This window comes from Hipposideros armiger, unplaced genomic scaffold (assembly GCF_001890085.2).
Source record: "Hipposideros armiger isolate ML-2016 unplaced genomic scaffold, ASM189008v1 scaffold_7, whole genome shotgun sequence".
Classification (NCBI taxonomy): domain Eukaryota; kingdom Metazoa; phylum Chordata; class Mammalia; order Chiroptera; family Hipposideridae; genus Hipposideros; species Hipposideros armiger.
The window spans coordinates 1281910-1299154 of NW_017731357.1; the positions used below are offsets into that span (position 1 = coordinate 1281910).

General features: G+C 38.1%; 1 long non-coding RNA gene across 1 annotated transcript in view; it reads left to right on the forward strand.

The window, feature by feature from the left end:
- LOC109385919 (uncharacterized) overlaps positions 1-17245 on the forward strand; it is a 100470-nt gene that overhangs the window by 39293 nt on the left and 43932 nt on the right. The window contains exon 4 of the long non-coding RNA XR_002124702.1: positions 4028-4174. This is a non-coding gene — a long non-coding RNA (uncharacterized LOC109385919). The remainder of the gene's footprint in view (positions 1-4027; positions 4175-17245) is intronic.

The window sequence follows — 17245 nt, forward strand, 5'->3', positions numbered from 1 at the left end:
GAGTGTTTATTAAAATATTTCTCTAGGGATTGTGGCTGTTGTAAAATGCATTTGATAATATAGGAGACTTAGAAAATTAAAAGGTAGTTATAAAATAATTTGCTCTAGAAATATTTATCCTGCTTATATATTTTATTTCCCCCCAAATCTTTTAAAATAGCTTATTTATTTATTTATGAAATATTTTATTGGGGAATTGGAGGGGAACAGACAAGTTTCTTTCCTTTTGTTCTTCAGTCTAGTTGTGGAGGGCACAGCATCACTGGCCCATGTGGGATCCGAACCGGCAGCCCTGCTGCTCAGAGCTCATGCTCCCAAGCCAACTCTTAACCAACGAGCCACTCGGCCAGCCTAAAATAGCTTTTTCATATTTGTAAAGTGCTTTATAGCTTTTACTGTTCTGAAAAGTAGTGCGAGGTAGGAACTAATGTTTGACAATTTTCTCATTTTACTTAAAGGGAAATTGAGCTATTGCGGAGTTTTATATTTTGCCTTAACTTGAACAGCAGCCTCATGCACACTGGAAGGCAGAAAAAAGGCCGACAAATTACACAACAATTGAAAAGTAAACCTCATTTTGCCAACACTTTTTATTATGACAGTAATATATTTTAAAATGAAAGAAATCTTCAGAGATTATATTGTCTAATAAATCAAACTTTTTATTCTTTGTATGTCAATATCTTAAACGCCTTCAAATGCTCTCAAATTATTTGTCACACTCAAATATCATATTTACCTAGTTTTTAAAAAAACTTTTAAATTAAAGTTTATTGGGGTGACAATTGGTAGTAAAATTACATAGGTTTCAGGTGTACAATTCTGTAATACATCATTTATATATCACAGTGTGTGTTCACCACCCAGAGTCAGTTCTCCTTCCATCATCATATATTTGATACCTAGTTTTTTAAAGTAGTAGTTTGACCTTCTATTCCAAGAGTTCAAAACTACCTTTTTGCTGTTTTGTATATTGAAACAAATATTTCTATTACAAGATGTTTTTTAAAATACTAGTGATTTTTGGTCCTTCAACAACATCACTTTTTTGCCCTCAATTAATGGAATGGTTTGAAGAATCATGATTAAAATTAGAAGATGTTGTGTATGAAAGATGAGAATAACAAATGGGAGAACATAGTCTGAGGCTTGTTTTATTGGTTTATGGCCAAATCAACTCCAATGTGGTGATGCTATATGAAATGAAACTGCCTTCTAAACAAAAAGCAATGATGCAAAGAGCGCCTCCCTTGGCCAACATAGACAACTTATTTGGAAAACGCATCATTGGGTTGATGTTGGCATGAGGGAAGGATGGATGTGCTATGGCTTTAATATGCCAGCACCCATAATAAAGCAGCCAAGCTGCAGAGGCCTTAGGGCATTGGGAAGCCAGTGTGTCTATTTTCCCAGAATGCTTTTCTCTTGACTAGAAGATACAAATGTGTTACTTTTCTGTGAATTGTAATCGGGCCTTCTATATTTTTTCTCAACACATTTTATTTCTATCTTTAGTTATGTGCTATGTGCATAGGTAAAGTTATTTGAGTGTTAAAACAAACAAAATAGAATTGCTTGCCTGCCTTTAAGGCAACTTAGGGAAGTACAGAAATCAGTCTTTCAAGTTTCTCACCTACTGTTAGGAACCCCTCCTTTCCTTTCATTTCCTTGACCCCAGGCAACCAAACTGCTAGCTGGGGCACAGGGGGTGGGGGTGGGGGAGTTTCCTCTCAACTGGTGCTTTCTTTGCTGGCAAAAAAATTAATGTGTCGTATTTATTCATATATTTGTGGCTGCCAGCTATTATTCCTTTCAGGTATAATAAATGAAACTTAACCAAAGCCTTGGGGAGGTAATAACCAAAGGCCAAGGACTTATTTTAGGCCTGTGAGCATTTGCGCAAGTGAGCATTTTATTGTTTGCTCAGTTGCTACCCACGCTGGGGCTGGCCCTGCTAAGTGTCTAAAGACATGTAAAGAAGCATACAATGCAAATCTTATAAAAAACTAATTATAAGTGTGGTCTCCTAGAACACAGGGTTCAAGCATTTTTCAGGCATATGAATGAGAGGAGGCTTTCCAAATGAATCCATTTACACAATGTATTAGATCATATTACAACTTGCGAACTTAAGAGCTATGTGAACACATTCTGAAGGAAATGAGAGAAATACTTTGTTCACCTATATACTCGTAAAAAATATTTATGTTCATTTGAGACTGGACCCTTAAATAATTTTTACATTAAGAAATAATTTTATGGTAATGTTTAGCATGGGTTTGACTTTTTTATGATCCTCCATATTTTGAAAAGTTAAAGCATTTTTCATAACATTTTTTGGTTCCCTTTGCATGTTTCCTCTCAGCATAAGTAGAAAAAAATTATTGGTATGATTTCTTATGAATGTTTAAAATTAAAATTTTGTTTGCGTTTTAGAAGAGCTCCTTCAGAATGGTAGGAGTTAGACATTTTTTAATGCAGTATTAAGGTTCAAAGAAATGAGTTGGACTGAGAAAAGAGGGGTTTTATGCTCCCCTTAGAAACATTGAGAGATGGAGTTTCACTTTGCAGACACATTTTATGTTAGTACAAATCCGCTTATTCCTAATTTTATTTCATTAACTCAGCATAAGTGCTTTAACTTTTGGCTACAGTAATAGTTCTCCAGTTTTTAAGAACTGACTTTTATCGCTGCAAGCCAAGTACATTTCAAGTAATTATAGAACAAGGCTGTTGTAAAGACTGAAACTGTTTCCTGGTTTGGTCATCGTTCTGTGCTTTTAAATCCTTATGTTCTGTGAGTGGTCTCTCAGTTATGTACTCTGTACAGTTCTTAGTGCTTAATAAATGTTGAATATTCTATAGCTACATCGGTGCTAATAGTTCTTACCACACACAGTTGGAACAGTTCTTAAAGTATTCTTAGTGTTTAATAAATGCTGAATATTCTATAGATACGTTGGGTTCCCAGAGCGTGTAGTATCAAATTTAAGGTCTATGAAAGTGTGTGCAGTGTTTAGTGAATACTAAGATTTTTCTCTGTGTTGGAATTTATGAAATATCAAATTTTCTTCTTGTACTCTAAATTCCTGATGCTTTAAAAATAGGCTGGTCTTTGTTATACTGTTTTTATGACTTTGCCTCCATTATTATTTTTGGCCTTTGCTGGCATGTTAACTTGATTTTAATTTGGAGTTTTTATAATTTGTTTATATCACAAAAATATTTGTGATACATCCGTCACCAGTACTAAATCGGAATACTCTTTTAAGCCTTGGGTTTTCTTTGTGGACATCATATTGCACTCCTAGCTGTGGGCTAAGCAAGGGTGTTAGATTAGCATGCAGCACTGGGTCCCCAGCAAGCTACAGACTTAATACTGTGCTCATCTTATGTGATTGTAACAACCACATACTTAGCAAGAGAGTTCCCAGCCTGTAAGTATATTTTAAGATATTAAATCTTAAGACATTAATATCTTAAGTATTATTAAGACAAGCTTTGGCCAACATGAGAGAGGTTGGTGGCATCTAGGAGATGTAGTTTCAGAAATTTGATTAAAAGAGGAGGGAAGAAATGCGATCTGTCCTGTTTGGGGTGAACCAAGGCGTCTAGGGAATTTTTCTTTAAGTCTGCATTAACTTGTGTTACTTTTTAAACCCTGGTCCCTCTTACCCTTCTCAGGAACCACATATTAAAACACATGCATATTTGGTAATAAAATACCTGGCCTACAGGGTAGGTAGTAACAGTGATTTCTGTTTTCTGAAAGAGAAGCATAGTGTTTTAGAGTTAGCTAGATCCATCCCTCTGCTTTATTTTAAAAAAAAATTTTATTGGGGAACAGCCTGGTCATTGGTTACACATTGCTTTCATGCTACAATGGCATAGTTGACTCTTAAGGAGAGTGGAGCTCACAGTGACCCATGTGGGCATTGAACCGGCAACCTTGGTGTTCTCAGCACGACGCTATAACCAACTAAGCTAACCGGTAATCTCCTCCCCACACCTCTGTTTTTTTAAACAGATGGAGAAACTGAATCCTGAAAAGTTTCAACATCCTTGAGGTCATACAAAAGACTAAAGCAGCATATGGCTTATCTAGGAGGTAAAAATGAGAACAGCTTCTACCTGATTGGTACCCTCTTGAAGAGAAATAGTTCTGCTCAGTTTGGTGAGTACTGACTTTCTGATTAAAGCACTTATGAATTTTTTTAAAAATGTTATACTTACATTGAAAAAATACCTGTGTTGCTTTCAGAATGGAGTCTTTCAGCAACATTTAGATCAATGCATATGTTACGGTTTAGGCCAAATTAACCAGCCAATTTCAGACCTGTTTTTCGGAAAGCTTAGGTGTATATTCACACAGTTTATATCAAATCACAGCTTATGAAAGTTATTTCCAAATGGCCTTTCAGTTACTGGCTAGATTAAGGATGCTTTTCTGAGAAACAGGTTATGTGCTCCTAATTTGGGCTGACCATTCTTTCCTGGTACTCTCTATGCTGTGCCTGCCTTTCACTCACCTCTGAAGCATCATGCACCCTGTGTCCTGACTGCTTCCTTTTTGGTGTCTGTCTCTCCCCAAGTCCCTGGCTTCTGGAGGGCTCAGGGTCCGAGTGCTTAATGACAGGTAGAGAACCCCACCAGGCAGCTCTGCCTGCCCACACAGCACTGGAGAGTCAGTGAGCAAGTCACCTTGCTAGAAAGCTCCACTGGGATTCTAATCAGCAGCCAGGGTAGAGAATTCTTGCTGTAATGAGTGGAAGGACTCATTGCTTTGGGAAGAAATGCAAAAAGTGACATGGATGACAGAAACCTCTACTTGGGATCCATATTTGAAGTCAAAGGAGAATATGAGAGGCTTTCTGATACTTTGTCATGGGTTTTCTCATTTGTTGGAACACCTGTTGTGTACCAGGCTCTGAAACAGCATTGCCACATTTAATCCTTACTGTGACACTGAGGCAGAGATTATTGCCCTTATTTTAGATACGACGCCATAGATACTTAATAGAGGCAAAATTCAAGTAATTTGCCTAAAAGATCACATAACTAGTAAACAATAGAAGGTATGCATTCTTCTTACTTGTCTGATTTCACCAAACCATACCAAGAAAAAATAATAAAATGGATGTTTGATTTGATATTTCCTTTCTTATTTGCATATCAGTATGAATAACAAATAGTGATTTTTCAGGGCATGTATTTTTAGTTTTTTGTCTGATAATGAGATTATGCATTTATTTAAAAAACATTTTAAAACAGATTTTATTGGGGAATTGAAAGGGGAACAGCCAAGTTGTTGTCCTTCAGTCTTAGTTGTGGAGGGCACAGCTAGCTCAGCTTCAAGTCCAGTTGCTATCCTGCCACCCGTTGGGAGCTTGTGGCTGCTCAGCTCAAGGTGCCGTGTTCAATCTTAGTTGTGGGGGGGCGCAGCCCAAGATCCCATGCAGGAGTCGAACCGGCAACCTTGTTAGGAGCATATGCTCTCACCAGCTGAGCCATCCTGCCACCTGTTGGCAGCTCAGCTCGGGCGCAGCTCACTGGCCCATGTGGGAATTGAACCGGCGACCCTGTTGCTCAAAGCTCGCACTCTTGAGCAAGCTCTTAACCAACCGAGCCACTCAGCTGGCCCCCCAAAAACATTTTTGAGCTCCCACTATATGCCAGGCTCAGTACTAGGTGCTCTGTATACAGCAGTGAACATATATGAAAACAAGTATTATTTTTATCAAGTGTTGAGATAAAATTAGAAGCTTTATCTGTGCATATTTTATCTTGTCCCTTCTTTACTATTGAGGCATTGAAACACAGAGCCCAAGATTAATCGTTGTCCTTTTTCCACTGACTCACAGAATTACTGAAGTCTACAGGGTACTTCTGAAGTTACTTAGCCAGCTCCTGAGGGTCTGGGGAAATGTGAACTAAACCACCACTTCTATTAATAATTTTCAAGGAGGGAGATTTTCATTAAGCCTTTGTAGTAACCGCTGCTTTAGACTGGTACAGCCTGTTGTGATGAAGAATTATTTCTGCCCCATCAAAGTTGGTTGGTGCAAATGTAAGTTTAAGCTGAATACATAAACATTTTAAAAATCGTAAATGCTATATACCTTTAACAAATGTGAGTACCTTCAGTGGTTTTGAAATAACAAGCCATGAGCCCAGGCAGGTGGTCAGACACTAGTTTGGTAATGTTGTGGCCTGAATCCTAAGCTCTGTGGTGACACTATCTGATAATTATTTCTGCTTTTCTGTCCCAAATTATTTGTTCAGTTTACCCCACTTAACAATGTAGTTTAGAAACTTCTGGGAACATCTCTTCTAGTAGTTATCTCAGCCACCTGGTAGGTGACTTGACTTTTTTTCCTTCCAAAAGTCTCTTTTCTTCACACAGAATCGTATACCTACTTTTTCTTTTGTTGATTGTTATGGTTAAAAGAGCCTGATTTCCTATCAGTTCATGGGCTACAGACTTGAGTCTGGTTTATTAAACTCTCCCATGTGGTAATTTGCCATTTGCAAACCTTAAATGATGACCACTTGCACCTCCAGTCTCAAATTCGATGATTGTATTTATCCCTTGAAAGTGTAGGGGAAAATCAGAGACACTTGAAATGCTTCCATCATGAGAGTGCCAGTTGTGGGGGAAACGGCTCCCAAAAGAATAACTTGTCAAATTTTCATAGAAGTTTCCCATTGAAAGTGTTCTATTTGTCAGATTCTGAGGTAAAACTAGAAACTTTATTTGTATGTTTCATCATGTCCTTTCTTCACTATCGAGGTACTGAAACATAGAATCCTAGATTGATGTATTCCTTACTCTGCAGAACTACCTGGTTTACTCAGCGAGCCCCTGCTTTCTGGAGTGTCATGCTGGTTGCCGGAGCCTCTTTGAGGGCCTTTGTGGCTTTAGGGCTACCTCCCTGTCTACAGTATCTGGGTCGTGCTTGGCTTGAGTCACCTCACAATGGCTCCTTCATCCTGGTCCTGGTCCAACAAAGGAAAGTGCCCATGGCTAAAATCATGACTTGAAATGTCTCTTTTTTGTGTAGCTCCTTAGTGTACTAATGTGACATTCTCCTTCATGTACCTATCCAAAATTGTGCTTCAGATGTACAACAAAAGCAATCTCTAGGTTACAGACTTAACATGAAATTTCACTTAATCATTGAAATTCCCGTTTTCCAAGGTGAAACTTTTTCATTGGGATCACTATGACTGGTACTGGTAGTAATGTGGTACTTGACTAGATCTTTTTAAGGCAACGTATTTAGATTCCTTGCATTTCTTCTTAGTAACTTAACACTCATTTTATTTTAGTTATTTGTGTAATTGTTGAATGTCTGTATTCCCCACTGAAGTTAAAATTCCATGACGACAGAAACTGTCATCACATTGCCTCACGTATATAGTAGCTGTCTAATCAATACTTCTTTTATGTGTAAAGTGTAGAGAGCATTGTGCTGGGACCCTGGAAGACCCTGGAACGTGGGCTCCAATCCCATTTTTGCCTCAAGGTATGCGCCCTTGGGCTAGTCACGTCCCACAGCTAGACCACAGTCTCCTCATCTGTGAAATAAGGGCCTGGGCAGGGAGATTGATGAAGTCGCTTTCAGCTTTATGAGTCTCAGTTTGTGTCTGACTAAATGGAGGAAGAATTGTAGCCAGTCAGTTGGATGCCACAACTTTGTTTCCAAACCCAGGCTGACTCCATGGAAGTGCCCCTAGGCTGGAATGAATGGCCCATTGCCTTCCCAAGGAGTGCATGCCAGAACCCGAGTCACCTCCTTTGGGACATCTGAGGGCAGTATTTTCCAAATTTTTTCTGTAGAAGCTGAATTCTCTTCAAAATAATACAAGAATTAAAAAGACTGCTCATTATATGTGGGCAGAAGCCATGTCAGCAGTTAAACTGTGCCCCCAGTATTGGCTGCATGTAAAGTGGAGGAAAGTTGCTCTAGTGGGAGTTGAGGTGGAGAACCCGTGGCCTTCCCTGGCCAGGTTTTTACACTTAGACCTGACTCCAACCCCCATCCCTACCTGCCAACCCGGCCCCACCTCCAGCCCCACAGTTTTCAGCTACTTTATAGAATAACATTTCAAATCCTCTGCCCCTGCCATGTAATAGTGATTTGAATGACTTGTAGTAACTACATTGTTATGTGATAGGCCAATCTCTCAGAAGGTAGGAGCCTGAAATTACTCAGTCAATACCCTCCCCTGAATCCCCTGTAACCTCCTTCTTTTTTCCTCTCCCTACCACTATTCTGATTCTTGTTAAGAAGATTGGAGACAACCTGGACAACCTGGATCAAGATCTCTTCTGTAATCCAGGGGGAATCAAACTTGAGAATTCAACAAGAATTTCTTTTTTTTTTTTAAGATATTATTGGGGAATCGGGGGAAGGGGAACAGACAAGATGCTGTCGTTTTGTTCTTCAGTCTAGTTGTGGAGGACATTGCTTCACTGGCCCAAGTTGGCACAACCATTGCGCTCTTCCCGGGTGAGGCAGATCAGTCACCGGCTTCTGGATTGCTGCTCACGGTGGCTGCTAGCCGCTCACGGCGGCTGCCTGCTACATGCGGTAGCTTACAGCAGCCCAGGGCAGCAGGGGACGGCAGCCCAGCTCCAGGTTGAGCTGTTGTTCAGCATCTTAGCTGTAGAGGGCAGTGTCACTGGCCCTCATATGTGGGATCCGAACCGGGGCCCNGCATCTTAGCTGTAGAGGGCAGTGTCACTGGCCCTCATATGTGGGATCCGAACCGGGGCCCTCTGGCATCCCAAGCCAGTTCTTAACCAATGCGCCACTCGGCCGGCCCTCAACAAGAATTTCTTAATACCAATTCCTGGAAAAAAAAAAACTACAACCTACCATCTCAGATTAAATTGATAATCTGAATAGTCCTATAATTATTAATAAAACTGGATTCATAGTAAAAACCTTCTGAAAAAGAAATCACCAGATCCATGGTTTAGCTGATAAATTTTAACAAACACTTAAGAAATAGCACCCATTTTAAAACAATCTCTCTCAGAAGAGGGAAAATTTCCCAAATTATTTTAGAAGGCCAGCATTACTTTGATACCAAAGATGGTAAAAGAAAATGAAAACCACAGACCAATATCCCTCATGAACCTAGATTTAAAAAAATCATCCAAAATGTATTAGCAATATTAGTCAAATGTGTGTGTAGAGTTGTTCATAATATTCCCTTATTGTCCTTTTAATGTCTGTGTGATCTGTGATATCTATCCCCTTTCATTCCTGATATTAATAAGTAGTGTTTTCTCTTTTATTTGTCAGTCTTGCCAGAGGCTTAACAATTTTATTGATATTTTCAAAGAACCAGCTTTTGATTTCATTGATTTTTTTTTTTGCTTTCAATTTCATTTCTCCTCTTTATGATAACTTTTTTTCTTGCTTTAGGTGTATTTTGCTCTTCATTTTCTAGTTTCTGTGGGTGGAAGCTTAGATTATTGATTAGAGACTTTTTTCCAATATAAATCTTTAGTGTTATAAATTTCCTATAAGCACCATTTTAACTGCATCACACACATTTTGATATGTTGTATTTTCATTTTGCTCAATTCAAAAATGTTTTTCACTTGAGGCTTTCTCTTTGACTCATACATTATATCATTTGATACATTATTTAAAAGTATGTTGTATAATTCCCAAGTACTTGGAAATTTTCCTTTTAGTTATTGATTTCTAGTTTAATTTTATGATTTGAAGACATACTTTGTTATTTCAATTCTAAATTTGTTAAAGTTATCAGGGTATTGTCTATCTTGTGTATTTTGTGGGTACTTTAAAATAATTCATATTCTGCATTTGTTTAGAATGCTTTTAAATATGAGATTCAATTGGTTGGCGATATTTTCTACTATTTCTATATATTACTCGGAGGAATGTCAAAGATTCCAACTATGACTTGAATTTACCTATTTCTCCTTACAGTTTGTTCTGTTTTTGCTTCCATGGATTTTGAATGTCTTGTTGGGTACAAATACATTTAGGATTTTTATGTCTTGGCAAATTCACTTTTATCATTATGTATTTTTTTTGTCCCTGACACACTTGTCTTTGTTTTGAAGTGCGATATAGCCACTCCAGATCTTTTGAAGTGTTTGCATGGTATACCTTTTTCCATCCTTTTACTCTTAATCTACCTACTAATAGCATTTTGAGTGAAATTTTGTTAGCATATAGTTGGTTAATATTTTCTCATTCTCATAGTCTGTTTTTTAATTCATATGTTTAGACCATTTGTGTTTAATGTAATTATTGATTACATTATGCTGGGATTTTTTATGCCTATCATTTTATTATTTCATAATTTCATTCCCTTGTTTTCCTGTGTTCTGCCTTCTTTTGAGTTATTTGAATATTTCTTAGTGTTTTATTTTGATTGATCTCTTCTGTGTGTGGAGAGAGAGAGAGAGAGAGAGAGAGAGAGAGAGAGAGAGATTATATCTCTTTGTGTCTTTTATTTTTAGTGCCTGCTCTAGGGATTACAATATACATACTTCACAGACATTTTAGAATCAACATTTTACCACTTAAGTGGACTTACCATATGGTGATAAGGTTTCTATATGCAAAGACACCAGTCCCTTTGTCTTCCCATCTTTTGTTATTATCTTATGTGTTACATTTGCATACATTGAGAAACCCATAGACAGACAATGTTAAAACTTTTGCTTTCAACAAAGAATTCAAGAGAAGTATGGTGTCTTATATTTACCCAGATAGCTACCATTTCTGTTCTTTCTTCATTCCTCATGCTCCTTCTGGTATCATTTTCCTTTTGTCTAAAGAGCTTTCTTTAGCTATTATTTTAGAGGAAGTCAACTGCCAATTAATGATCTTAGTTTTCCTTCATTGGGGGATATCTATATTTCACTTTCATCCTGAGGGATATATTCACTGTGTTGACAGTTCTTTCCTTAAGTGCTTTAAAATGGTCTGCCACTTCTTTCTCTCCTCCATGGTATCTAGAGAGAAATCTGTAGCCATTTGAATTTTTGTGCCTTATAGGTAATGTCATTTTTCTTGCACTGTTTTCAAGATTCTCTGTCTTATTTTCGGCACATTTTTCTTGGAGATTATCCTAGAAGAGGTTCACTCTGCCTTTTGAATTTATAAATTTATGTCTCGAAATTTAGGAAGTTTTCAGCTATTTAAAAATTTTTTTTCCACACTACATTCTTTTCCCTCTATTTCTGGGACTTCTATGACAGACCTGTTATTGTCCTCTAAATCCCTGGGGCTCCATTGTTTTGTTTTGAAATCTGTTTTCTCTTTGCTCAGATTGGCTAATTTCTCTGGATTTAGTTTAAGTTTACTAACTCCTATCTCCATGCTGCATTGCATTGAGCCTATCCAGTGAGTTTTTATTTCACTTACATACAGTATTTTGCCATGTATAATGCGCACTCTTTTGCCCAAATTTGTGAGGGACAAATAAGGATGCACAGTGTACATCAGCAGTACTAATTCCATATCTATAGAAATGATTTTAATTATTTTATGTATGCTTATATGTTAAGAGTGTTACTCTAGAAACCATAATGATATCCATATGCAAAATAATACCCTGGAATGCAATAATTGGTTTGTTAAACTTAAAACAAACTTGCAACAATGAAGAGTTCTTGTCTTTCTATGATGCATAAATATCGTAAATTTGTTACTGGGATATAAAATTTCTTGTACCTAGTATCTGTTCTTGTGTTTTGTAGTTATTTGTTACACAAAATTTCTTGTACCATAATATGTTAAAAAAATAAAGGCTCAAGTTCCTTTATAATACAATAAATAAGTACCTAAATATAAATAAATAAAAATTTGAATTAAAAAATTAAAATGATTTTTTTCCCCTGAACATTTGGGTCAAAAACGTGGGTACGCATTATATGAGGTCTGACAGTTAGGTTTGCGAACTTGTTGCAATGCTGTTGCCAACCTTTTTTGATATCAGAGGGATTATTCATTATGAATTTGTACCAATTGGACAAACAGTTAACCAATCTTACTATTTGGAAGTGCTAAAAAGGCTGCGTGAAAAAGTTAGATGACGTGAACTTTTCACCCACAATTCATGGCTCTTGCATCACAACAATGTACCAGCTCACATGACAGTCTGTGAGGGAGTTTTTAGCCAGTAAAGAAATAACTATTGGGACACCCTCCCTACTCACCTGATCTGGCCCCCAATGAGTTTTTTCTTTATGCAAAGATAAAGGAAATATTGAAAGGAAGCCATTTTGATGATATCCAGGACATCAAGGGTTAATATGATGAGGGCTCTGATTGCCATTCCAGAAAAAGTGTTCCAAAATTGCTTTGAAGGGTGGAATTGGTGCTGGCATTGGTGCATAGCTTCCCAAGGGGAGTACTTCGAAGGTGACCATAGTGATATTCAGCAATGAGGTATGTAGCACTTTTTCTAGGATGAGTTCGCAAACTTAATAGTCTGACCTCGTACATGGCAAAATGTAGTATTTTATTTCTAAAATTTTCAACTGCTCTACTTTATAGCTTTGATATCTTTGCTCAGACTTTCTATTCTTCCATAGGTTTCAAGATTGCTCATGATTGGTTGCTGGAGCATTATAATAGCTGCTTTAAAGTTTGTCAGATAATCCAAACATCTATGTCATCTCAGCATTACATCTGTTGATTACCTTTTCCCATGCTGAATCATTTTGGATTTTATTTAGGACATATTGAATATTATGTTATGAGACTTTGGGTCTCGTTTAAATCCCATGAAGAATGTTGAGATTTGTTTAAGCAGGCAGTCGACTTGGTTAGGTTCAGAGAGCATGTTCTAACCCACATTTTGTGAGCTGTGGCCCCAATGTCAGTTCAGCTTTCCAAAACTTGGCAAAGCTATTTGCATGTGTCTGGTGTGTGTACCCCACAGTGACCCTTCTGGAACACAGACAGTTCAGTTTCTAAAGTCTTCAGTAATCTGTTTAGAATGAGATCCACACATGCAAAGCTTGTGGGTGAGCTTGGGAGTCAGTCCATAAGTATTTTGTGGTATCTCTTTTCCCAAGCTCTCCCCCGCCCCCTGACCCCATGATCTCCAATACATTGCAATTCCATGGGACTTCTCTTTTTTTGGTCATTTAGCCAGAAAGCTTGAGATTACTCTGCTCTGCCATGTACTTCCACAACTATGTCCACGTCCCTGGGGTCAAACAACTAGAGGACTAAAAGAAATGGTGGGTTTGGGCCCATCCTCTTGGAACCATAGCTCTGCTGAGCCCAGAGGAAAGTTCCCTTCCCTCAGAATTTTGGTCCTACAGACAGACTGTCTTGCCACTTCGGGACTGTGGCCTGTGAGAACAAAGAGAAGGGGAAAAATGGGTGACCTCCTCTCTGAGCATTAGGAATTATTTTTCCTGCTTCCTGAGCCAGAGCTACGGGGCATCTCCTGGCTCTCTTTCTCTCTCAGCACTCGGGGCCTGCTAATACTGTGAGTTCAGCCTTGGGGCATAATGGAGGAAAAGTAATGGTAAACTCACTGCCAGTTTGGAGGTATTTTGAATTCAAGTCTTTCCTAACCTGCCTGCTACTATTTACTTTTCATAGTCCTTGATTAGCTGCTCTGGACAGTCTTTACAAGTTTTATAGTTGGGTTCACTGGGAAAGGCAGATGGAGTGTGCTCACAGCATCTTATGCAGAACTGGAACTTTTATGTCAGTTATTGTATAAGTAGAACAGTATGACTCTAAACAATGGATGAATGAACTCTTCCTTGAGTGTTACTCTACCCAGCTTTTTTTTTTAATTTTTGCTTGAAAAACAATCCTTGAGGACCTGCATGCATTTTAGGGGGAAGGTGAGATTAATACTACCAATCAATAGCATTACTTCTATCATCTGATGAAACAAACAAAAATGGTTCTTTCTACAACTAAAACTAAATGGGGAGTGTTTTTTCTCATTAACCTATTTATTAAAATAGTTCTTTTTCAAAGAGTTATACATGAGTCAAAGGTTTCTGAAATCCTTTCAATCCAACTGACTAAAGGACCATGAAGGTAATGCTTATGTAAATTTGAATCCAAAGGGCACCCTCTTTACAAATGAAGAAGTACTTATTTTCTTTTTATTTTAAGAAGTACTTCTTTAACGAAGAGAGCTTTGTTGTATAAGTTCTTCAGTGCTACGTTTTAGAATCTAGATATTTTATGCACTTATAATTCCTGGAAGTGATTAGTGTGCTAATAGTTGAAATAGTTTAGTTAAAATCAGAGAACAAGCTTCTGTGAAAATCCCAACTGAAGTTGGAAATACCTCCCGAGCTAAATGGTTAAAGGTGTTGTTAGCAGGGTGGTGAATGATATTCAAAGACCTGTTATTCTGGAGGGGTGGGGAGCAGGAAGCCCAGTTGGTGTTAGAGGAGAATGGAATGTTTTAGGGAGTAGGGGTTTGTCATTTCCAGGAGCAGGGCGGGCAGCACAGTGGGAAGGTCTGGCCCCAGCCTGAGCCCACTCACAGGATGTCAGAGGGAAGTGTGACTAAGGTCATGGTCACGGCCACGCCACGTGGTGGGCCAGCTGGAGCCAGAGCAGGGGCCGCTGTGGCCACACATCCTGAATTTCCATGGTCTAATGCAGTGGGCTTGAAAGAAAGGGTGGATGCAGGATGCTGGCTGGGCATTCTGAGTGCGTGGGATGTATGTCTTAAGTGACAGTGGGTGGAGATTACAGCATTTCATCTGCTTTTCCTTTGACACCTTTTAAAGATGCAACCCACAGTTTTCAAGGGCGTATGTCTATATCTGCTAGAAGGGTCTTAAACCCTTTAGCATTCGTAGGAGCACAAGGAATATTTTTGAGTACTAGTTATAACAAATAGGGAACTTTGAAATTAGATTGAGAATTTGAAATGCTGTTCATATTAAGCAGTTTATTAGGGGATTAGTTTGAAATCCTTCTTATGTAATTTAAAGAGGTTTCCACATCTGAAAAGGATACATATATTTCTCTTTGGAGAAGGGCTGTTCAGGATGTTCAGCAGGTTGGGTTTCAGAATTTCAGCAGCTTTATGGTGTTGTCATCCAGTTTGACAGATTGAATGTGCACTTAGAGGAAATGGAATATATTTTTAATTGCTGGAATGTATTGTACCTAAGGAACATGGGAGGGTGTATGTTAGGTTTCAGCTGTGATTAATATTTGCTGATGATTTTTTAACTGGGGCATGCTTAAACTCTGCCTCTACTTGAACAAGGTCTAATATTTCCTGATTAAAAAAAGTCAATCAGTCTTTGAAAATTGGTGTAGAATCCTTATTCTCAGTTAGGATTTGAGGTTTCATGTCAATTTTTTTAATTTCTTAATTTAGAAAACATTATTAAAAAGTATAATTTTTCCATCCAACAGATAATAAAACAAATGCTTTAAGGAATGAGGAAAGGGATTTTCTTTAGATACTAGGTAGTTTGAATTCAATTTATTTGAGTTCAAGTATCACGATAGAAACTTGGGTGGGAGGCTGTAAGTACTGTGGGCTGTGACTGTCAGACATCATTGTTGAGGGTGCTGTGTTTTAAAGACCATGCCTCCTGGCATGAATTCATTAAAGTGTAAAAAGCACTTCCTCTAAAGTACTGTACTAAGTGTTTATGTATGGTCTTCCTAAAAATTAAGACTTGCCTTTCTCCAATGGAGAGAATAGATAGAAGAAATCAGAATTTGTAGGTATATTATTTTGAATGCAATGCTGTATTCAAAATATGTGAGCTTACTGTTAAAATAAAGTACCTGAAAGAGGCAGGTATCTGCTTAAGAAGCTACAAATTCCTAACAGGAAGGGAGAGTGGGAATCACAACATTTTTTGTTATATATCCTCATGGAAGCAGGTCACCCTATCTGCTTATTGTTTCTTTTATTTTTCACAACTGTTCATTGAACTTAATTGATGGATTAGAAAGAAAAAGCATAGGTTATTAAGTTTGGCTTTTGTTGTATGGGGGTGATAGGGAGGAGGAAAGCTGCACAGATAGGGACTTAAAACAGTGGTTCTCAACTGTGGATGACTTTGCCCCCTAGGGAACATTTGGCAATGTCTGGAGCCTTTTTGTGTATGTGTGTATTGTCACGACTGGAGAGTGGACGTGGTTGGGGGCCAGGGATGCTGCTAAATATCCTACAATGCACAGAACAGTGCCGCCCCCCCCCACAAGTGATCTGGCCCCAAATGTCAACATTGCCAATGCTGAGCAACCATGATTTAACAGAGAAAAGAAATTAAAACCAATGTCCTCTCTGCCTCACTGAGATGTATGGAAGAAACTTTAGCCTGATTCACCCATCTTAGCAAATAGCTAGATCTAAATAGTATTTCTAGACATTTCAAGGAGTAGAAAGTATAGCTTACTAACAAAAAGGATTTACATGTGATTTCCGAGGTCCATTATTTTTTAAGTTTTTCCCTTCAGGATATACTACATCTTCTCAAGCCCAAATTTCTCATTGTATAATTATGGCGTTTTCAACTTCCACTTGCTCTCTCTAGCATGAAGGTAATCATTAGCTGACGCCTATTCTGTGCGAAGTATTGTTTTGTCCAAGAGGCTGCTATTTCATTGCCCCTGAGCTTTAGATCCATTAACCAGTAAGGAGTCCTACAGTGTAGGAACATTGTTTAGATCGTTACTAAGCATAAAAAACTCATAGGTTCGCAAAGTCAGAATATAATGCACTGTAAGGATACAGTTTTGTTAGCATCAAGTGGCATTAATATGTGGTTCTTATTAATAAACACTTAAGTTCTATTTTTAAATGTTTAGCTTGTGCCTGGAGATTCAGAGATTCAGTTGCAAGGCCTTGGTAATTTAGAGGTTCTGTGCTCCTATCTGCCATTCAACAAGTTCCCTTCAGTGTTCTAAGTGGTTATAGATTTGTAAGAGGTAACGTGCTCATAGTACCTGGCTCAATATATCATTCTTAGACGTGGTGGAGCGCTTAGCCACTGTTTTAAATGTCAGAACATTAAAATCAATGAAGAAATGGAATGGAACTGAGGAAAGAGAAGAGAGCAAGAAAGCTGAGAAAGATAAGGTTTGTGAAGGATGAGAAGAATTGTCAAATAAGCCAACAGGGGTTCATTCTGCATATCAGAAATATTTGTGAGCACCTAGCAAGTGTGAGTTCTTTAGGCACTTGGGGATGCAGCATAGAGAGATTGGGGATTGGATTTAGCCAATTC